We start from the raw sequence: 16,673 nt of genomic DNA on the forward strand, positions 1-16,673 counted from the left end.
AAGATTTATTTATTATTATGTCTAAGTACACTGCAGCTGTCTTCAAACACACCAGAAGAGGGCATCAGATCTCATTATGGATGGTTGTGAGCCATCATATGGGTGCTGGGACTTGAACTCAGGACATTCGGAAGAGCAGTCAGTGAGTGCACTTACCCACTGAGCCATCTCGACAGCCTAGATGCAAAGCTAAAAACCAGCCTGGGCAACATAGAAGGCCCAGGTTCAGTCACTACATCTTTAAGGAAACATACACACCTATAAGTTGGAAGTATAGCTAAGCAACAGAATGTATACATATGAAGTATGATACTTTTTCAGTAGCAAAATAAATAAATAGATAGATAAATAAGTAATAAAAAAAAATAAGCAGGCCAGCCTGGTCTACAGAGTGAGTTCCAGGACAGTCAGTGCTATACAGAGAAACCCTGTCTCGAAAAAACAAAACAAAACAAAAAGCAGGGTTAATTGCACACATTTGTAATCTCAGTACTTCAAAGCCAACCTCAAACATTATGTCGCTCAAACTCCTAGCCTGGGCTATACTGTGACTCTATTTCAAAATAAAATAAAAATATGCCCTTTACCTAAAGAAAGAGTTCCGACTGAATGTTCTTCCTTATATTTTTGTAGAAAATAAAAATAAGCATTTGGACTTTCTGAGTTGTACTAAGGAAGCGTACATCTGATCCTGTTACAGACGGTCGTAAGCCACCGTGTGGGTGCTGGGAATTGAACTCAGGACCTCTGGAAGAGCAGTCAATCTCTCCAGCCCTCATGTTTGATCATTTATGTGTTTTTACCTAGGCTTCCCATGTTAATGCTGCAATGATGAAAGGATACCTAGAACTACTGAGGACTTACTATTTGGTTTTTGTTGTTGTTTTGTTTTGTTTTGATTTGGGGGAGGGAGGAACGGGTCTTACTATGTAGCCTTGGCTGGCCTGGAACTCGCAGAGACCCCCCTGGCTGTGCCTTTAATGCTAGCGTTAAAGGTATGAGCCACCACACCCTTTGAGCACTTACTGTTTTCTAGGTAAGATGCACTGTGAGCTGTTTAAGTGGGTGGCCATCTTTCTGGCCCTTGTTCAGTTTTTGAGATGGGGTCTATGTGATCCAGGCCAATCTTGAACTCTTTATGTAGCCTTGGATGACTTTAAGTTCCAGGTCCTCCTGACTCCACCTCTCTGGGGTTACAGGCCTGCACCCCCACATCTGGCTTTCATTCCATCTTCACACAAAACCTACTACTACTGCCCCCTTTACAGACATCTGGAGGGATGAACTTTGCCCATGCCTGAATGAACACAGGTGGTCAGACTCAGGATTCCAGACATCTGGGGGTGGGGTACAGCCTTCAACTCAACGGAACTGACTGCATTCAAAGCAGCCAAATGTCAGCCCCCTGTCCACCAGCCATGCCCCTGGTACAGAGGCATGCCTGGTACAGTCGCCTACACTTCCAGAGGAAGCCATACACAGCCATTTGAAATTTCTTTCTCTCTGCAGGCTTTCCTGATGTTTGCCTTAACCTGACCTCACTGCACATTACACAAAGAGGAAGAAGGGCCACCCTGCTCATCTCTCCAGGGCCGTGGCAACCCAGAGAGTACCGTGGCCTGTGCCTCCTAGGGCTGGGTGTTCACACCACACCACTGAGCAGGCCGCTTGAGTGGAGTGCACCTGGAGGTCACATTCACTTGCTTCCTGGCAGCCACCCCAGCTCCAGCTGTGTTGCCTCCCTCCCTCCCCTTCCTGTCCCTCTCTTCCTTTCCTCCCCCTCAGCCTCCTTCCCACCCTTTTTTTTTTTTTTTTTTTTTTTTTTTTGCTGGCTTCTGTTCTTTCTTTCCATGAGCAGAGAGTTTCCAGGCTTGGCCCACAGCCAGCACATGTGGACAAAAGACAGCAATCTTAGAGGGAGACGTCACCTTCCATGCTGTCCACAGGGCCGGCACAGCCTAGTGAGGCTGCTCCCAAGGTTCTGGGGAAGGGGTGCTTTTAATCGCAGGGATTGAAAGCAGAGGATCTGGATGGGTCTGGACCCCAGGCTCTGATTCCAACAAACCCCGAGAGCTGCAGGCCTTCTGGCAACTTCTTCCTTATGCCCCAGACCTCTCGGTTTTACCAGCAAGTTTGCAAGACCTTGGAAAGGATGACGTGAGGCTGCACCTGTGGGATGCTCCGGCGCATTCTGGGAGAAGTGCTCAATAACTGTCTGCTGAGATTTTTAAAACGAGCCTCATCCTGGCAAGTGATACTAGTATTGATGGCGCAGGGTCCTGAATTGATAAGGACCACGCACTCAACTCACTTAGAGGGCTGATTATTCCCAAGTTCTGTGAAACCTAAAATACTCTCTCAGACCAGGCTGGAGGTGTAGTTCAATGATGGAGAGTACTCACCTAGCATAAACAGTGCCCTGGGATAAACTTCCAGCACCATAACACCCATCCTCCAGCCTCACGCTCACCCACCCACCAGCAAACTCTCAAGAAATGGCCGTAGTGGCAATGCGGCCCGAGAATGTTTCGGTTATTCCAAGAGCTGAGCCCCTTTCTTCTGCAGTAGAAGCAACGACACCCAGGACATGCTGACCCTCAGCCTCTGTTCGCCAGGGGTCACTGAGCCTGCTGTCTGTCCTGACCTCCCCAGCCGGAGCTATTTTTCAGTATCTTGTGGGCTAAGGCCCGGCCGGGTCTGTCTGTTTACTATCTTAGCCTGGTGTTTTTGTACTCAAAAAGTTTCGCAACGCCTGCGAGTACGTTCTTCTTCACTGGCTAAATTCTGAGATATGAAAAATGGTCTTTCACCTACAATTTAGTTAATCTGAGGCAGCATGAATGGATTTGAAATTGACCAATAAACTCAATCACCAAGTAGAACACAGCATTGTTACTGTGAACACACCAGTTTAAGAATTAGTCTCTGCCCTGAGTTAGTCAGATGAGACATAATGTCAGGCAGTATGATGGCAATAAAGAACTACTATTACAATAGACAGAAAGCCAAGCTGGAAGTCAAGTGTGGTAGTGTAGCCTTTAATCCCAGCACTCTGGAGGAAGAGGCACGGGTGGGGGTCCCTGAGTTCGAGGCCAGCCTGGTCTACAAAGGGAGTTCCAGGACAGTCAGAGCTACATAGAGAAATTCTGTCTTAAAAACAGATAGGGCTGGAGAGATGGCTCAGCAGTTAAGAGCACATACTTCTCTTTCAGAGGTCCTGAGTTCAATTCCCAGCAACCACATGGTGGCTCACACCATCTGTAATGGACTCTGACGATTTCCTCTTCTGGTGTGTCTGAAGACAGCTACAGTGTACTCATATACTTAAAATAAATAAGTAAATTATTTAAAAAATTAAAACCAAAAAAAACCAACAGGCATATAAGACATACCAGGCTTAGGAAATGTGAGATATTACATTAAACAAACAAACAAACAAAAATCCCAGTGACTCTGCCTAGGTGCTGAATTTACCATTACAGGAGGGCAGGGAAACCTGTAACACTGAGTGGGCTATGTTAAGAGCCACAGCCGCCTTCACAGAAAGCAGAACTTAACATGTTCTTAGATGAGACTTGCCACACGATTTGAACACCGAGCCCTTTGAAGCTGTGCTGAAGTTTAGCCCCCATTCTGAGATATTATGGTGAGACCTTGAGAGAACCCTCAGGCGATTAGGCCTCTGGCTTTATAAATGAATTCATCTAGTCACACAATTAGCAGGTTGAGTCACTAAGCTATCTAAAAAGTGGATCTACTACATGAGCCAGTTTCCCCTGGAGACGCAGTGGTATAGTGCCTTCTTAGCATGCTTGAGGCCACGGGCTCAAACCCCAGAACCACAAAACGGAAAACAAAAACCTCTTATTAAACAGCTTGTAAATTTAAAAGCCAGCTTGGGTAGGTATCCCCAGCTCCCTAACTCGACCATACAATGTCCCTCATCGTTTCAGGATTCTGACAGAAAGGACATTGCCAGATATTGTTGACCTTGGGTCAGAACCAACCTAATGAACCCCTCTTTTCTTTATAACCTGCTCGGCCTCTGGTACTGTGTTATTAGCAACAGAAACTGTACAGCTGCCTGACATGATGGAAAATCTCTGTAATCCCAGCACTCAGAAACAGAATGTGAGCCCAGCCTCAGCAATAAAGCAAGAGTCAGCCTCAGAGAAGGAGCCATAACGGATGGGCTCTACTCTCTGGAAATGGGAAAACTTGCAAGCGAGGATGCTGAGAGGAGACAGAAGAAGACAGAAGGCTGGTAAGCTGGGACAGAAGACGCTTACAAAGCAGGACAGAAAAACTAGCTAGTGTTTGCTACCCTAGGCAATGAGGAGGGCCTGCAGGAAAGAGCCATTCTCTTGTGCACACTCGAAGGTCTGGGTAGTGTAGAGCAGGCAGAGCAGTGAACTAAGTGAGAGAAAGAACAGCTCTGAAGGGGCCGGGCTGAGCTGTGAGCATAGATGAGCTATCTGTGAGAGAGGCGAGCTACGTGGGATTTTATGTCACCCTCCGCTCACTGCTTCTGACATTGCTGTGTCTAGGCCTTATATGTGAATAGGACTTTTTAATCTTATGAACATAAGATTTTATTTTAAATTGTATATATAGGCAGCACCTGGTGGCATGGGCCTTTGATCCCAGTACTCCAGAGGCGGAGGCGGAGGCAGAGGCAGGTGGGGCTCTGTGAATTCAAGGCCAGGATGGTTTAGAGTGTTTCAAGACAGCCAAGGCCACAGAGAATCCCTGTCTTGAAAACCAAAAAACAATCACCAAAAAACTGTGTGTGCGCGCGTGCACGCTGAACATGAGTCTGGGTCCCTGCAAAGACCAGAGGTGGTGGGGAGCCACTTGATGTGGGTGCTGGGAACTAAACTTTGGTTCTGAGAGAGTGGTAAGCACTCATGAGTCATCTCTCCCGCCCTCCCTTTGTTGCCCAGGCTAGTAACTCAAGTGATTCTCCTGCCTCGGTCTCCCAAGATGCTAGGACAATAGACTCATGACATTTGATTAAATTTATTTTATTTCTTTTTATGTCCCTACTATTGTCTAGCCCACTCTAGGGCTACTGAGAATGAGGGGGGTGATCAGTGAAGATCTTTATTGCAAAAGAGGGGTAAGAGAGAGATCACAGTGGATAAGAGAGCTGCCGACCCCAAGACCTGAGCTTGATCCCTGACATCTACCACATAAAGGAGGAAGGAGAAAAATGCCCCACAAAGCTGTCCTCCCAAAACCCCTTGCACACCAGGGCAGTCTTCATTTGCACAACAGTAAGAAGTAGGGGGAGAAACAGCTATGGGCAACTAGTGTGGCATGGCATCCAGGGCGAGGAAGCAGCATATATGCGTTCATACATACATACAAACATTCATACAAACATTCATACATACATACACGTAAGAAAGTCAGGACATGGGCACCAGCCAATCAGAACTGCCTTCTGGTTAACTCCTTAATGGCCATTCTACATGGTCCTAGGTGACTAGACATACTTCAATGCTCTGACGTGAGGCACAAAGGTATCAGTCTACGCCAACTTCCTATTAGCCTTGACCTGGGTTCCAAAAAGGGATCAGCAGCCATGACCACGGGGAATTGGCCCCTGTATTTATAGATGGTTAGAGGCGAAAACCAGTTTCAGGACTCCGGGGGAAGAAACTTGGGGGCTTGTCTCTGTACCCTCCCATTTGCAAAGTGTCTCCTCTCATCTTGAAAGCTGCTTTCTCTTTCCCTCCAACAAACTGTCATCCCGGGCCTTATGCTTTATATGTATGTAGCTAGAGGCAGCCTCCGTCTCCTCATTGAGGTCCAGGCCAGACATCCTGGCTGCACTGTGCTTGGGAGCAAGAGGCTCTCTTGGCCTTGCCCATGCAGCTGGGAACTAAGCTTGGTTGTTTTGAGAGCCACTGAACAGCTCTGCCCCCTCTCCGCCACTTTCCCATCATGTTAGAGGCTTCAGTCAGCTGGGAGGTAAACAGGGATCACTGCGACCTCTTTGATGTCCTGGGAGCTTTGTGAATGCTGATTGCTGTGAACACAAATGATGACATGGGCCAGATGGAAAGGGTGACAGCCACCAAAGGATGCCAAAAAAAAACCAAAAAACAAAAAAAAAACCTTTCTAGTTAGACAGTCACCTACTCCATTCCAAGGCTGAACTAATGTCACCTGTAGCCTAAAGGATGAAGAAGAAAACTAACTCTTTCGCCCCTGGGGAGTCAGACACAATGCTCTGGTATAGAGGCCCAGAACAGACAGCCAGTGGCGTCCTGTCTTTACAGCCCCCATCTCTGACCAAGTCTATGAAGAATGGTCGCCCTCCCCTGTAAGGGATGTCCTGGGTCTCAAGCTGGCCATCTCACACTTGTCCAGGAACCAAACAAGAGCGTCTGCTCCCTTGTCACTAAATTAACCAACCACCTAAGGAAGGTTGTTGTGATGAGGTTTGTTCCATGGTGAGCTGGAAGGGGCAGGCACAGTTCCCACCTCTGACTCAGACCAGAAAAAACCAGTTCACTCACAGAACTCGGCATCCACCTTGCCCCCTCTCCTTCCCCGGGCCCAGGTTCCAACTCTAGAGGGCTAGAAAAGTCCAGGAGACAGAAGAATAGTACCAAATTATTCTGCTCAGCCAACTGGGTCAGAAGAACGAGTGCTTCTGGCTTTCAGCCTTTGCCAGCAACGCCACCAGGGAGAGCCTCCAGAACTGCCCAGTTCTGCCTGCGCTCCTGTGGAAAACTCATTTTCACTTATGCTGAGTACGGGGCAGACACAAGCAGTCCCAGCAAGGCTATAGGCAGAGACAGAAGGATCACAACCTTGAGGCCAGTCTTAGCAACAGGAGCCAGCTGGATGTGGTGGCAAGTTCCTTTAACCCCAGGACTGGGGAGGCCGAGGCAGGTGGTTCTCCATGACTCTGAAGCCAGCCTGGTCTACAAAGTGAGTGTCAGACCAGCCAAGTGCTATATAGTGAGTCCCTCAAAAAAGGAGAAGGAAAGATATTCCCCCTTAATGATGATTTTTAAAGAGTTTGATATGGTTTATGTGTGATTGTGTATGGGTGGGTCTGTGTGCACCTGGGTATGTGCACACGTGTATTTGGGCACGCATGGAGGCCAGAAGCAGGTGTCGGAGCACGTGGAGGTTAGGCATTTGTGAGCTGTTCCATGTAGGTGACTGGGTTACAATTCCAGTTATTAGCAGCTAAGCCAGCCCCCTGAGTACTTATTTTCTTCCCCCTGCCCCGTCTTTTTTTTTAGGCAGGGTTTTTCTATGTAGCTCGGGCTGTCCTGGAACTTACTATATAGACCAGTCCAGTCTCGAGATCTGCCTGCCTCTGCCTCTCCCGAGTGCTAGGATTAGAGGTGTGCAGCGCCATGGACCACGCCTGACTACAGCCTGGTAAGTTGTATGCAGTGGTGGGCAGTGAGACTGGCGGAGGGAACCCGCTAGCAAGTACTCCACCAACTGTGCCACATACCTAGCCCTAGTTTACCCACCTACCTTCTAAGTAGCCCTAGTTCACCTGTAATTTACTATGTAAACTGGTCTGGCCTCAAAGTCACAGAGACCCACCTGCCTCTGCCTCTCCTCCCCACCTTGCAAGGACTGGGGTTAAAGGCATGTGCCAGCATGCCTGGCTCCCCAATTTTACCTTCAGTCTGCCCCCAGTTTGTGACCACCCCCTTATCTGCAGGGTAATAACTTATTAGGCATGCTAGACAGACACTGCTCCTGAGCCACACCTGAAAGACCCAATCTGGCCTGTACACAAGTCACCTGTCCCCAGAATGGATTTGCAGAGAACCCCCGTTGAGTCAGATTTGTATCTTTGGACTCTCACTGCATCTTTTGAGAAGGAGGAAGTCTGAGGGAGAAGTGGGCAGCTCAGTCGATAGAACGTTTGACTAGGTAGCACGCACAATGTTCTGTAATAATATTCAACTACATAGTGAGTTGGAAGCTAGCCAAATAGCTACAGAAATAAAAGAAAATAAACACAATAATAAATAAATAAACAAGTACAAGGGAGAAAAGGGAGAAACCATATGGCACATTTTTTGTTGTTGTTTTGTTTTTGTTTTCTACAGAGGGTCTTGTAGGTCAGGTTGTCCTGGAATTCACAATCCTCCTGCCTCAGCATCTAGGGGTGTGCTACCACACCCATCTAGAACTGACTCAAATCAAAGCTACAGCAAGAGACAAAATTGAAACAATTTGTTAGCTAATAATTCATCCCCATTTCCCTTAGAAACTTTAACATGCTGTCTTTTTTATACTTAACAAGCCTCAAAATAACAAATTGCTTCTGAATGTTCCATACCACAAACTTTAATTTCATATAAACTTAAATAAAAATTCATAATGAATTCAGCATGAAGCTGGTGTTAGGAACAAGCGAAGTAAGATGATAGGTAATATATAAATTTTAAAAAGGCCATCAGAACTTCATTTTCACAGGAGCGACTGGGCACAAATGCTATTCAATAAGTGCTTGGGCTTTGAGACCCTCTTTGAGACAGCAATTCCACTTTTAAGAATTTAGCTGACAGGAATATTAGAGCCAGGGCTTGTGGCAACATCATTTGCAGTAACTAAAATTGAACCATAATTGATAGTTTGCTCAAATTAACTTAAACAGAGGCACTGCAGGCAGCTGTTAAAAAGAAGGCTGTTGGGGGCTGGGAAGATGGCTCAGCAGTTAAGAGCACTGGCTGCTCTTCCAAGAGGTCCTGAGTTCAATTCCCAGCAACCACGTGGTAGCTCACAACCACCTGTAATGGAGTCTGATGCCCTCTTCTGGTGTGTCTGAAGACATGACAGTGTACCCATATACTTAAATTAAATAAATTTTGTAAAAAGAAGGCTGTTAAGTGGAATTATTCTCATAAAAATGTTGTTATATTTGTGATATTGTTACAGAAATGTTCCATTTTGACACACACATGTATGTATGTATATATATATATATATATATATATATATATATATATATATAAAACATACACACTTATGCAAAGGAAAAAAGACTTAGGAGTCTTGGTGATGCAGGCTTATAACTGTAGGTAGGACAGTGAATCCAAGGTAAGGCCTGCTCAGGCTATAAGTGAGTTCAAGGTCAGCCTGGGCAATTTAGTAATGCTCTGTTTGAAAACAGAAAGCTAAAAGGGGGCCCAGGAAGGCGACCAAAGCCTGTCCAGCACTGAGAGCAGAGGAAGGAGGACTCCTTCAGTTTGAGGACAGCCTGGCCTACATGGAAATTTCCAGGCCAGTCAGGATTATAGACTGGAGCTTTGGTGGGGAGTGGGAGGTGGTAGTGGGGGTGGTGTTAAAAAAATTGGATATGGTACTGATGAGATGTCTCTGCAGGTAATGGCACCTGATGCAGGCCTGGTGACCTGAGTTTGATCCCAGGGACCCACCTGGTAGAAGGAAAAAATGAATCTCCCAAAACGTCTTCTGACTTCCATGAGCTCTGTGGTGCTCATGGATACAATATGTACCCTCACACTCAATCTCTCTCTCTCTCTCTCTCTCCCTCCCTCCCTCCCCCTCCTCCTCTCTCTCCTACCCCCCCCTCTCTCTCTATATATATATATATACACTGTTCTTGCAGAGGGCCTGAGTTCGATTCCCAGCATCCACGTCAGGCAGCTCACAACCACCTGCAGTTCCAGCTGTAGAGGAATCCGATGCCTCTGGCCTCTATGGGTACCTGCACACACACACACACACACACACACACACACACACACACACACACACACGCACGTAATTAAAGATAAAACAAATCTTTAAACTAAAAGAAGGTTAGGACATAGCTCACTGGTAGAGTGAATGCCCACCATATGCAAGGCCTCGGGTTCAATTCCCAGGAAAGAAAGAAATGGAAGAAGGATTTGTTTTCTATACAACACATCAACCTCCTTTGAGGCTGGAGGGAGCATAGGGAATATGTTCTCATCACAGTCTCCTTATACGTTGCTGAAAGGTTCTGGTTTTGTTTTGCTTTGTTTTTCGAGACAGGGTTTCTCTGTGTAGCCCTGGCTGTCCCGGAACTCACTCTGTAGACCAGGCTGCCCCCAAACTCATAGGGATCCCCCTGCCTCTGCCTCCAGAGTGTTGGGATTAAAACTGCTGCTCTGAAAGGTTTTATAGTGAACACAAGCTCTCTTAGCTTACATGGAAGCACAGAGGCATAAAGTGAAAAATTTAAAGCATAAATTCTAAGAAAGCAAAACACAGAAGGACATGAATTCGACCCTGTACTAGTCTGTCGAGTATCCGACTAAGAGCCACCTTCCCAGAAAGAGAAGCTAGTCACTGTCTCAGTCATAGCCATAGTCACAGTCATGGGTCTTTCGCCTGACCCCTCCCCCACAGCTTGATGCCCTGGAGCTTGGGGGCAGGGAGCCTCTTCCCTAAGCTTGCTGCAAGGGTGGTTCACCCCACCCTGCCCCAAGGCTAGGGGAAAACCCCATTACTTGGTTTTTCAAACTAGCAGTTAGAGAAGGAGGTCTCTGAAGGACTGTAACTCATGGAGGGCCCAGACAATACAGGGCCCAAGTTCTGCACAAAGTGACTTGATTTGGGCCTGAATCAGCCTCTGCTTATAAAACCAGGGCAAGGGTCTGACTGTGGCTTCTCTGCACGGCGCTGTCTTCTGAGCATCCAAGGTGAGGGCTGGGCTGATCACTTGCCTCCTGTCCCTCCAGTGCAGGCAGGTCTAGCAGCCTCTCTGCTACAGCCTGTGAGAAGACCTTCAACAGAGCCTAGGCTGGCCTCCGGATCCTGAGGAGACCAGTGGTTCTGGATGTGAAACGGTTCACACATGAACACTTGAGGCTGCTGGCTGGGCCCAAGGCTGGGTCCCTAATGCCACAGAGGGACAAGAATGTGGACTGAGTCAGTGGCTCTGTGAAGAGCACTGACTGCTCTTCAAGAGGTCCTGAGTTCAGTTCCCAGCAGCCGGATCCAAGGTCCTCTTCTGGTGTGTCTAAAGACAGCTACAATGTACTCATCATATATATAAAATAAATAAATCAAATCTTTAAAAAAAAAAAAAAAGAATGTGGACTGAGAGGCGGCTAAGGAAACAGTAAGATCTCACAGCTCGAAAAGTGTGTGGCTGTCAGCCATTTCGCATCAGACCATTTCACTAGTATCCAAGGTAGCCCCAGGGAAGGAACCCCGACCCCCAGCCTTGAACAAGGTAACCACCAGAGCTATACAGAAGGGTCTGTATAGACTTATATAGACTTAGAGGTGAAACAGCGATCAAGGGCTACACAGAGACTGCGAGACACACAGCCCCAAGCTGGGTCAGCCTGGGCTACTTGGTACCTGTGATATAACCCATATGTCCCTTGGGTCCTTTGGAACCCAAGGTTTATCTGCATTCTGGGGAGGTGGCAAAAGCTTCGACTTTGAAACTTAAACTCATCTGGAGACCCCCCTCCCCCCACCCCTAAGAAACCAAACCAACTAAACAACAAAAAGTGCCTGATGCTCAGGGACTCTCACAGACTGTTGTGTTGTGTTTTGTTTCTTTAACTGGTACAAAGATGAAATGGGAACACCAGCTTTTTTTTTTTTTTTTTTTTTTTTTAAATAGCTGGAGAGTTAGCTCAGTGGTTAAAAGCGCTGACTGCTCTTCAAGAGGTCCTGAGTTCAAATCCCAGCAACCACATGGTGGCTCACAACCATCTGTAATGGGATCTAATGTTCTCACATACATAAAATAAATAAGTTAATCTTTAAAACAATCTCCTTCCCTAGGCCTGGGGATGTAGCTTAGTGGTAGGGTGCTTGTCTCGTATGCATATGAATCCCTGCATTTGACTTTGGTACCACAAAACAACCCCTCCTCCCCCAAAAATGTCCCTCTCTGGCACTTTACATATGCATTCTAAGGTGTAAGACAAGTTTAAAATATTAAGAAATTTGAAGAGCCGGGCGGGGTGGTGCACGCCTTTAATCCCAGCACTTGGGAGGCAGAGGCAGAGGCAGGTGGATTTCTGAGTTTGAGGCCAGCCTGGTCTACAAAGTAAGAAAAAGACAGACAGACAGACAGACAGACAGACAGACAGAAAGAAAGAAAGAAAGAAAGAAAGAAAGAAAGAAAGAAAGAAAGAAAGAAATTTGAGATAGGCGTAGTGGGACACACCTGTAACTCAGCCCTCGGGGGACTGTGGTGGTTTAGGTGAAATGTGCCCGTAAGTCTTGGGCATTTGAATAATCAGTCCCCAGTTGGTGGAGGGGATTAGGAAGTATGGCTTTACTGTGGAAAGTACACCTCTGAAGGTGGCCTTTGAGGTTTCAAAAGTCTCATGCCATTTTGGGTTAGCTCTTTCCTGTCTGTGGCTTGAGATGTGAGCCCCCAGCTGGGTTCTCCAGCTGACTGCCACGTGTTACTTGCTACCTCTGGTTTGCTGCATTGGACTCCAACCCACTGGAACCATTAGCTCCAAATAAACTTTCTTCTATTCGTTGCCATGGTTGTGGTGTTTATCAAAGCGATAGAAAAATCACTAATACAGAAGGCTGAAGCAAAAGGACCAGTAAGGCCAGTCTGCATGGTGAAACACTGTCTCATAGTCAAAGAGGCAAAGAAACTTAACAGGGTGCAGAGTGCCAGGGAGATGGCTCAGCAGTTACGAGTACCATCTGCTCTTCTAGGAGTCGGGTTTGATTCCCAGCACCCACATGGCAGCTCACAATCATCTATAACTCCAGTTTCAGGGGATCCAATCCTCTTCTCTGTCCTCTACGACTGCCAGGTATGCGCGTGGTGGTACGTGGACACACACGCAGGCAAACACCCATACACATGAAAGTTTCAAACAAATGAAAGGAAGAGAGAGAGAAGAAACGTGATGGAGAGAGCAGAACTGCGCACTTCCTCAATGCCAGTAATGTGAGGCCTGTCATGAGGCTCACAGGGCTTGATACCGAGGCTGTGGCCACGGACTCTGAAGGCTGTCAGCCTCGTGCAGACGTCAGAGGGAAGGGTCACGAAGAAACCTGTGCATGCTGTGCAGGACTTCCCAGCTCATTCTTTCTGAAACTTCACCTTGTACAGAAAGTACCCCCATAGTTGGGACCTCTCTTGAGCAGAGGAGTTCAGATCTGCTGAATCCTACCCTCCGCTTTAGATTCAGACCCAGAATCAAGGTCGGAGGGCAAAAGGATCTGGGCCACGTCAATCAGGAAGGAAACCGAAATGCTGCTCCCAAGGCTACACCCCAGCTGACGCTCCACCCTGACCAAATCCAGACTGTTCTCATTCTCATATTCTCTCTCTCTCTCTCTCTCTCTCTCTCTCTCTCTCTCTCTCTCTCTTTCTCTCTCTCTCTCTGCCTTATCTGTGTTTGTCATTTTGTTTACGTATGAAGACTTTATTTTTCCCCCTCTGTCACTCTCTACTCTTTACATGAAGTTCCTCTGATGAACTCCCAGTTGAGTTCAATTCCAGGAAAAAATTTGTTCTGAAAGTTCATTTGTATGCTTTCTGTTGTCTCCGGTCCAAAGCTATGCAATCTAGTGCATTTTTGTTTGTTCCTAAGCTGCCAGAAAACTGGAAGCCAAGTTCATTGTCCAAGTGCTGTAATCCGCTCCATTCACGCCATTCAAAATGTCGCCCCTCTCCTGCCCTCTCCTGCTGAACATCTCTGGGGTTGGCTTTAGTTTAAGTAACCTCATCCCATGCCCACACCCATCACCCTTGCCTACTTCTCAACCTCCAGACCCCACTTGCCTTACCACTGCCATGCAACGGGGCTGCAAAGCCTGGGTCTCACTGGCCTCAAGGCCAGAGTGAGCTTTCTAAAACACAAAGCCCATCCATTATTCCTACTTAGAGGAACTCCTCCTTCCACATTCCACCTTGCCCTGAGACAGACAACAGGTAGACAGATAGATGCATGCACAAGGGAGGCGGCAGGGAGGGAAGTAGAGGCTCTGACTCCGAGCTGCAGACACATGGGTTCTCCCCCATGCCTGCCTCTCTCACCTTTCGGTGACTTTGCATCTGCTGTCTCCTCTGTCCCAGATAACCTTCCCTGCACTTTCATGGTGGAGTGACTCCCAGGGCATCCACAGCATCCTCTCTGGATTCTCCTGGGTCTACAGTATACAGCATGAATAGCCAGGCCAGACTGGAATGGTAGCTTCTGGTATCAATGTGTTCCCAGTCACCAGCATGCAGACCCATTTATATGAGTGAAGTAAGTCCCGGCAGGTGCATTCTTCCAGAATGAGCATCCAGACACAAAGCTCTCAGCCAGTTTCCTCATTACCATACCTTACAGTCTCTGAGGAATGGCAAGCTGGCTCGGCCTGGTGTCCTGTAAGTTCAATCCTAACCACGCACATGGTGGGAGGGCAGAACTGACTCCTACAAATTGTCTTCTGATCTACATACATGACTAGTAGTAGCACATACACAATAAATTAAAATGCAATAAAATTATTTTATTAATTTATTATTTAATTAAAACAATAGTCTCAGAGCTGGAGACATAGCTTAGTTGGTAGAGAGTTTACCAAGAGTGCAGGAATCCCCAGGTTTGATCCCTAGCATCTCATAAAGGTTTGTGCCACGCTCCCATAATTCTAGCATTTTGGAGGTAGACTCAGGGGTTGGAGAGATGGCTCATCAGTTAAGAACACGGGTGGCTCTTCCAGAGGACCTGGGTTCGATTCCTAGCACTCACATAGCAGCCCACAACTGTGTGTAACTAACTCCAGTCCTAGAGAATAGGCACTAGCGCCTCCATGGGCTCTGCATGAACATAGTGTACAGACATACATTCAGGAAAACTCATAAAGATATAGTACATTTAAAAAAAAATTCAAAATCAAGTTCAAGGTCTGTCTAAGCTACCTGAGACCCTGCCTCAAACAAACAAGTCCCTGAACTGAACCTGGCTGCCTACCAGTAATCCTGAATTTACAGAGTTAAGGCAGAAGGGAGGACTGTTAAGTTTGAGGCCAGCCTGGGTCACATACTGAGACCCTGTCTCAAATAAACCAACGACAGTCTGTTTCTGTTTGCTTCCTCTCTGAATCTCCACTTCTCTATGGTCCATTCCCTAAACAGCCTATTCAACTCTTCAGGTGTTTGATACTGAAGGAGAAAGGCTTTTCTATAGTAACCACAGCAGGTGCAAGTTTTTCATAACAAATTACTGTAAAGTGCCTATTATAACACTATTACCACACCCCACAATTACCTGTCTTTTGGGGAGCTGAAGCCACAACCCTAAAAACCATCAGAGCGCCTGCTCCTTCCTTGGCAGACTGGTAAATCAGGGTCCCAGCACCCTCCTTGTTCCAATCCAGTGCCAAAGGAAGGGACTCCTTAGCTTCCTGTCTGCTCCTCACTACAGGATTTCAGGCGCTGAGCTCCCTCTGGCTCAGTGGTCTGACTCCCTATCACAGTGACTCTCCTACACAAGACTATATCCTGTGTGGTTAAGAGACTTACCCTGGGCTCCATCTACTCCCAACTCCATCCTTGGGGGTAAGATGGGAGAAGTAAACTTCAACGTACCCCACTTTCCAACACGGCAAATCCCGACTAGAGCCGTCTGGACTCCCCCACCCCAGCAGATACACTCAGTCTCACAGGCGCGTACTCACTCACAGCCGCCCGGGAGCTCCAGCACAGCGCAGGGCCGGGCTCTGCCCAGTTTCTGCAAGTTTCTTCGGCCCTGAAGTTAGCCCGACCCGGTAAAGAGCTGTGGATCGCTGCCTGCGCGGGTCCCCAGGGCCACGCTGAAGCGTCCCCAGTGCCGCCTGCGAGGAGCCCCGGCTCGCGCCTGCAGTCCCCTCGTCGCCCCCGCGCGTACCCGCCCCAGGTCTCCCCCGAGCTCGCCCCGCACTCCGGCGCCCGGCCCTACCTCTCCACGGACGGCGGCTCCGCGGGTTCTGGGGCGCAACTCGCGGTCGCCCGGGGCAGGGGCGGCGGGGGCCTGGGGCGCCATGGCCCGCTGCCCTCCGCGCCTTTGTCCGCGCGGCCTCCCCCGGCCGCCGCGAGCCCCTCGGGTCCCCGCCGCGCACGCTCCCGTCCGGTCCCCGCCGCCTCCGGCCTCGGAGGCGCGCTGCGTCTCCTCTGGCCTCCCGCGCGCGCGGCCCCTTCCTCTGCCCTGGGCTGCGCCGCGACCGTCTGCAGTGACGCGCGCCCCCTCCTCCCGACCCATCCCGCGGCTCCAGTGAGCTAATCCGCAGCTGGCGGGCGCCCGGCCGGTTGCCACAGCAACCACTCTCCCAGGGCCCGCCGCCGAGGGGAGCCACGGTAAACAGGACCTTCTGCCGCACTCACTCGCCCCCTCGCCTTTCAGGGGGTGGGGGAGACGGTGGCTTAACCTTTTCTGTGCTGAAGATCGCCGCACGGATTCTCTGCTACCCCGGCCGAGGTCCATTCTTGAGATGCGCTTAGCCAGGGGCCGAGGACCAGATTTAGACAGCACCAAAGCCGTGGCCACACTCCCTGACCTTGCTTTGTTTCTGAGCAGTTAGGGTGGACGCCGCAGGCAGAATTGGGCTCCACATTTGCCCCCAAGCAACTGACAGTCATGAGATAGGCCTTCAAGGCCCACTGGCCGGCGTTTGCCCACAAGCAACAACTCATAGTCATGAGGCAAGCTATTTGGACCCAAGGGTCC

At 48.5% G+C, this 16,673-nt stretch overlaps 1 protein-coding gene across 2 annotated transcripts in view; it reads right to left on the bottom strand.

Moving 5' to 3' along the window:
• Positions 1 to 16,162, bottom strand: part of Dennd2a (DENN domain containing 2A) — a 95,693-nt gene extending 79,531 nt beyond the window's left edge. Inside the window, exon 1 of one of the 2 annotated variants that reach the window (XM_021190113.1) lies at positions 15,909 to 16,161. The gene's annotated coding sequence lies outside the window, so the exon portion shown is untranslated. Of the gene's footprint in view, positions 1 to 15,908 lie in introns of both variants that reach the window. The other variant, XM_021190112.1, reaches the window with a different exon arrangement.
• Positions 16,163 to 16,673: the final 511 nt, after the last annotated feature.

The sequence above is a fragment of the Mus pahari genome, chromosome 2 (genome assembly GCF_900095145.1).
Source record: "Mus pahari chromosome 2, PAHARI_EIJ_v1.1, whole genome shotgun sequence".
NCBI classification, from domain to species: Eukaryota; Metazoa; Chordata; class Mammalia; order Rodentia; family Muridae; genus Mus; species Mus pahari.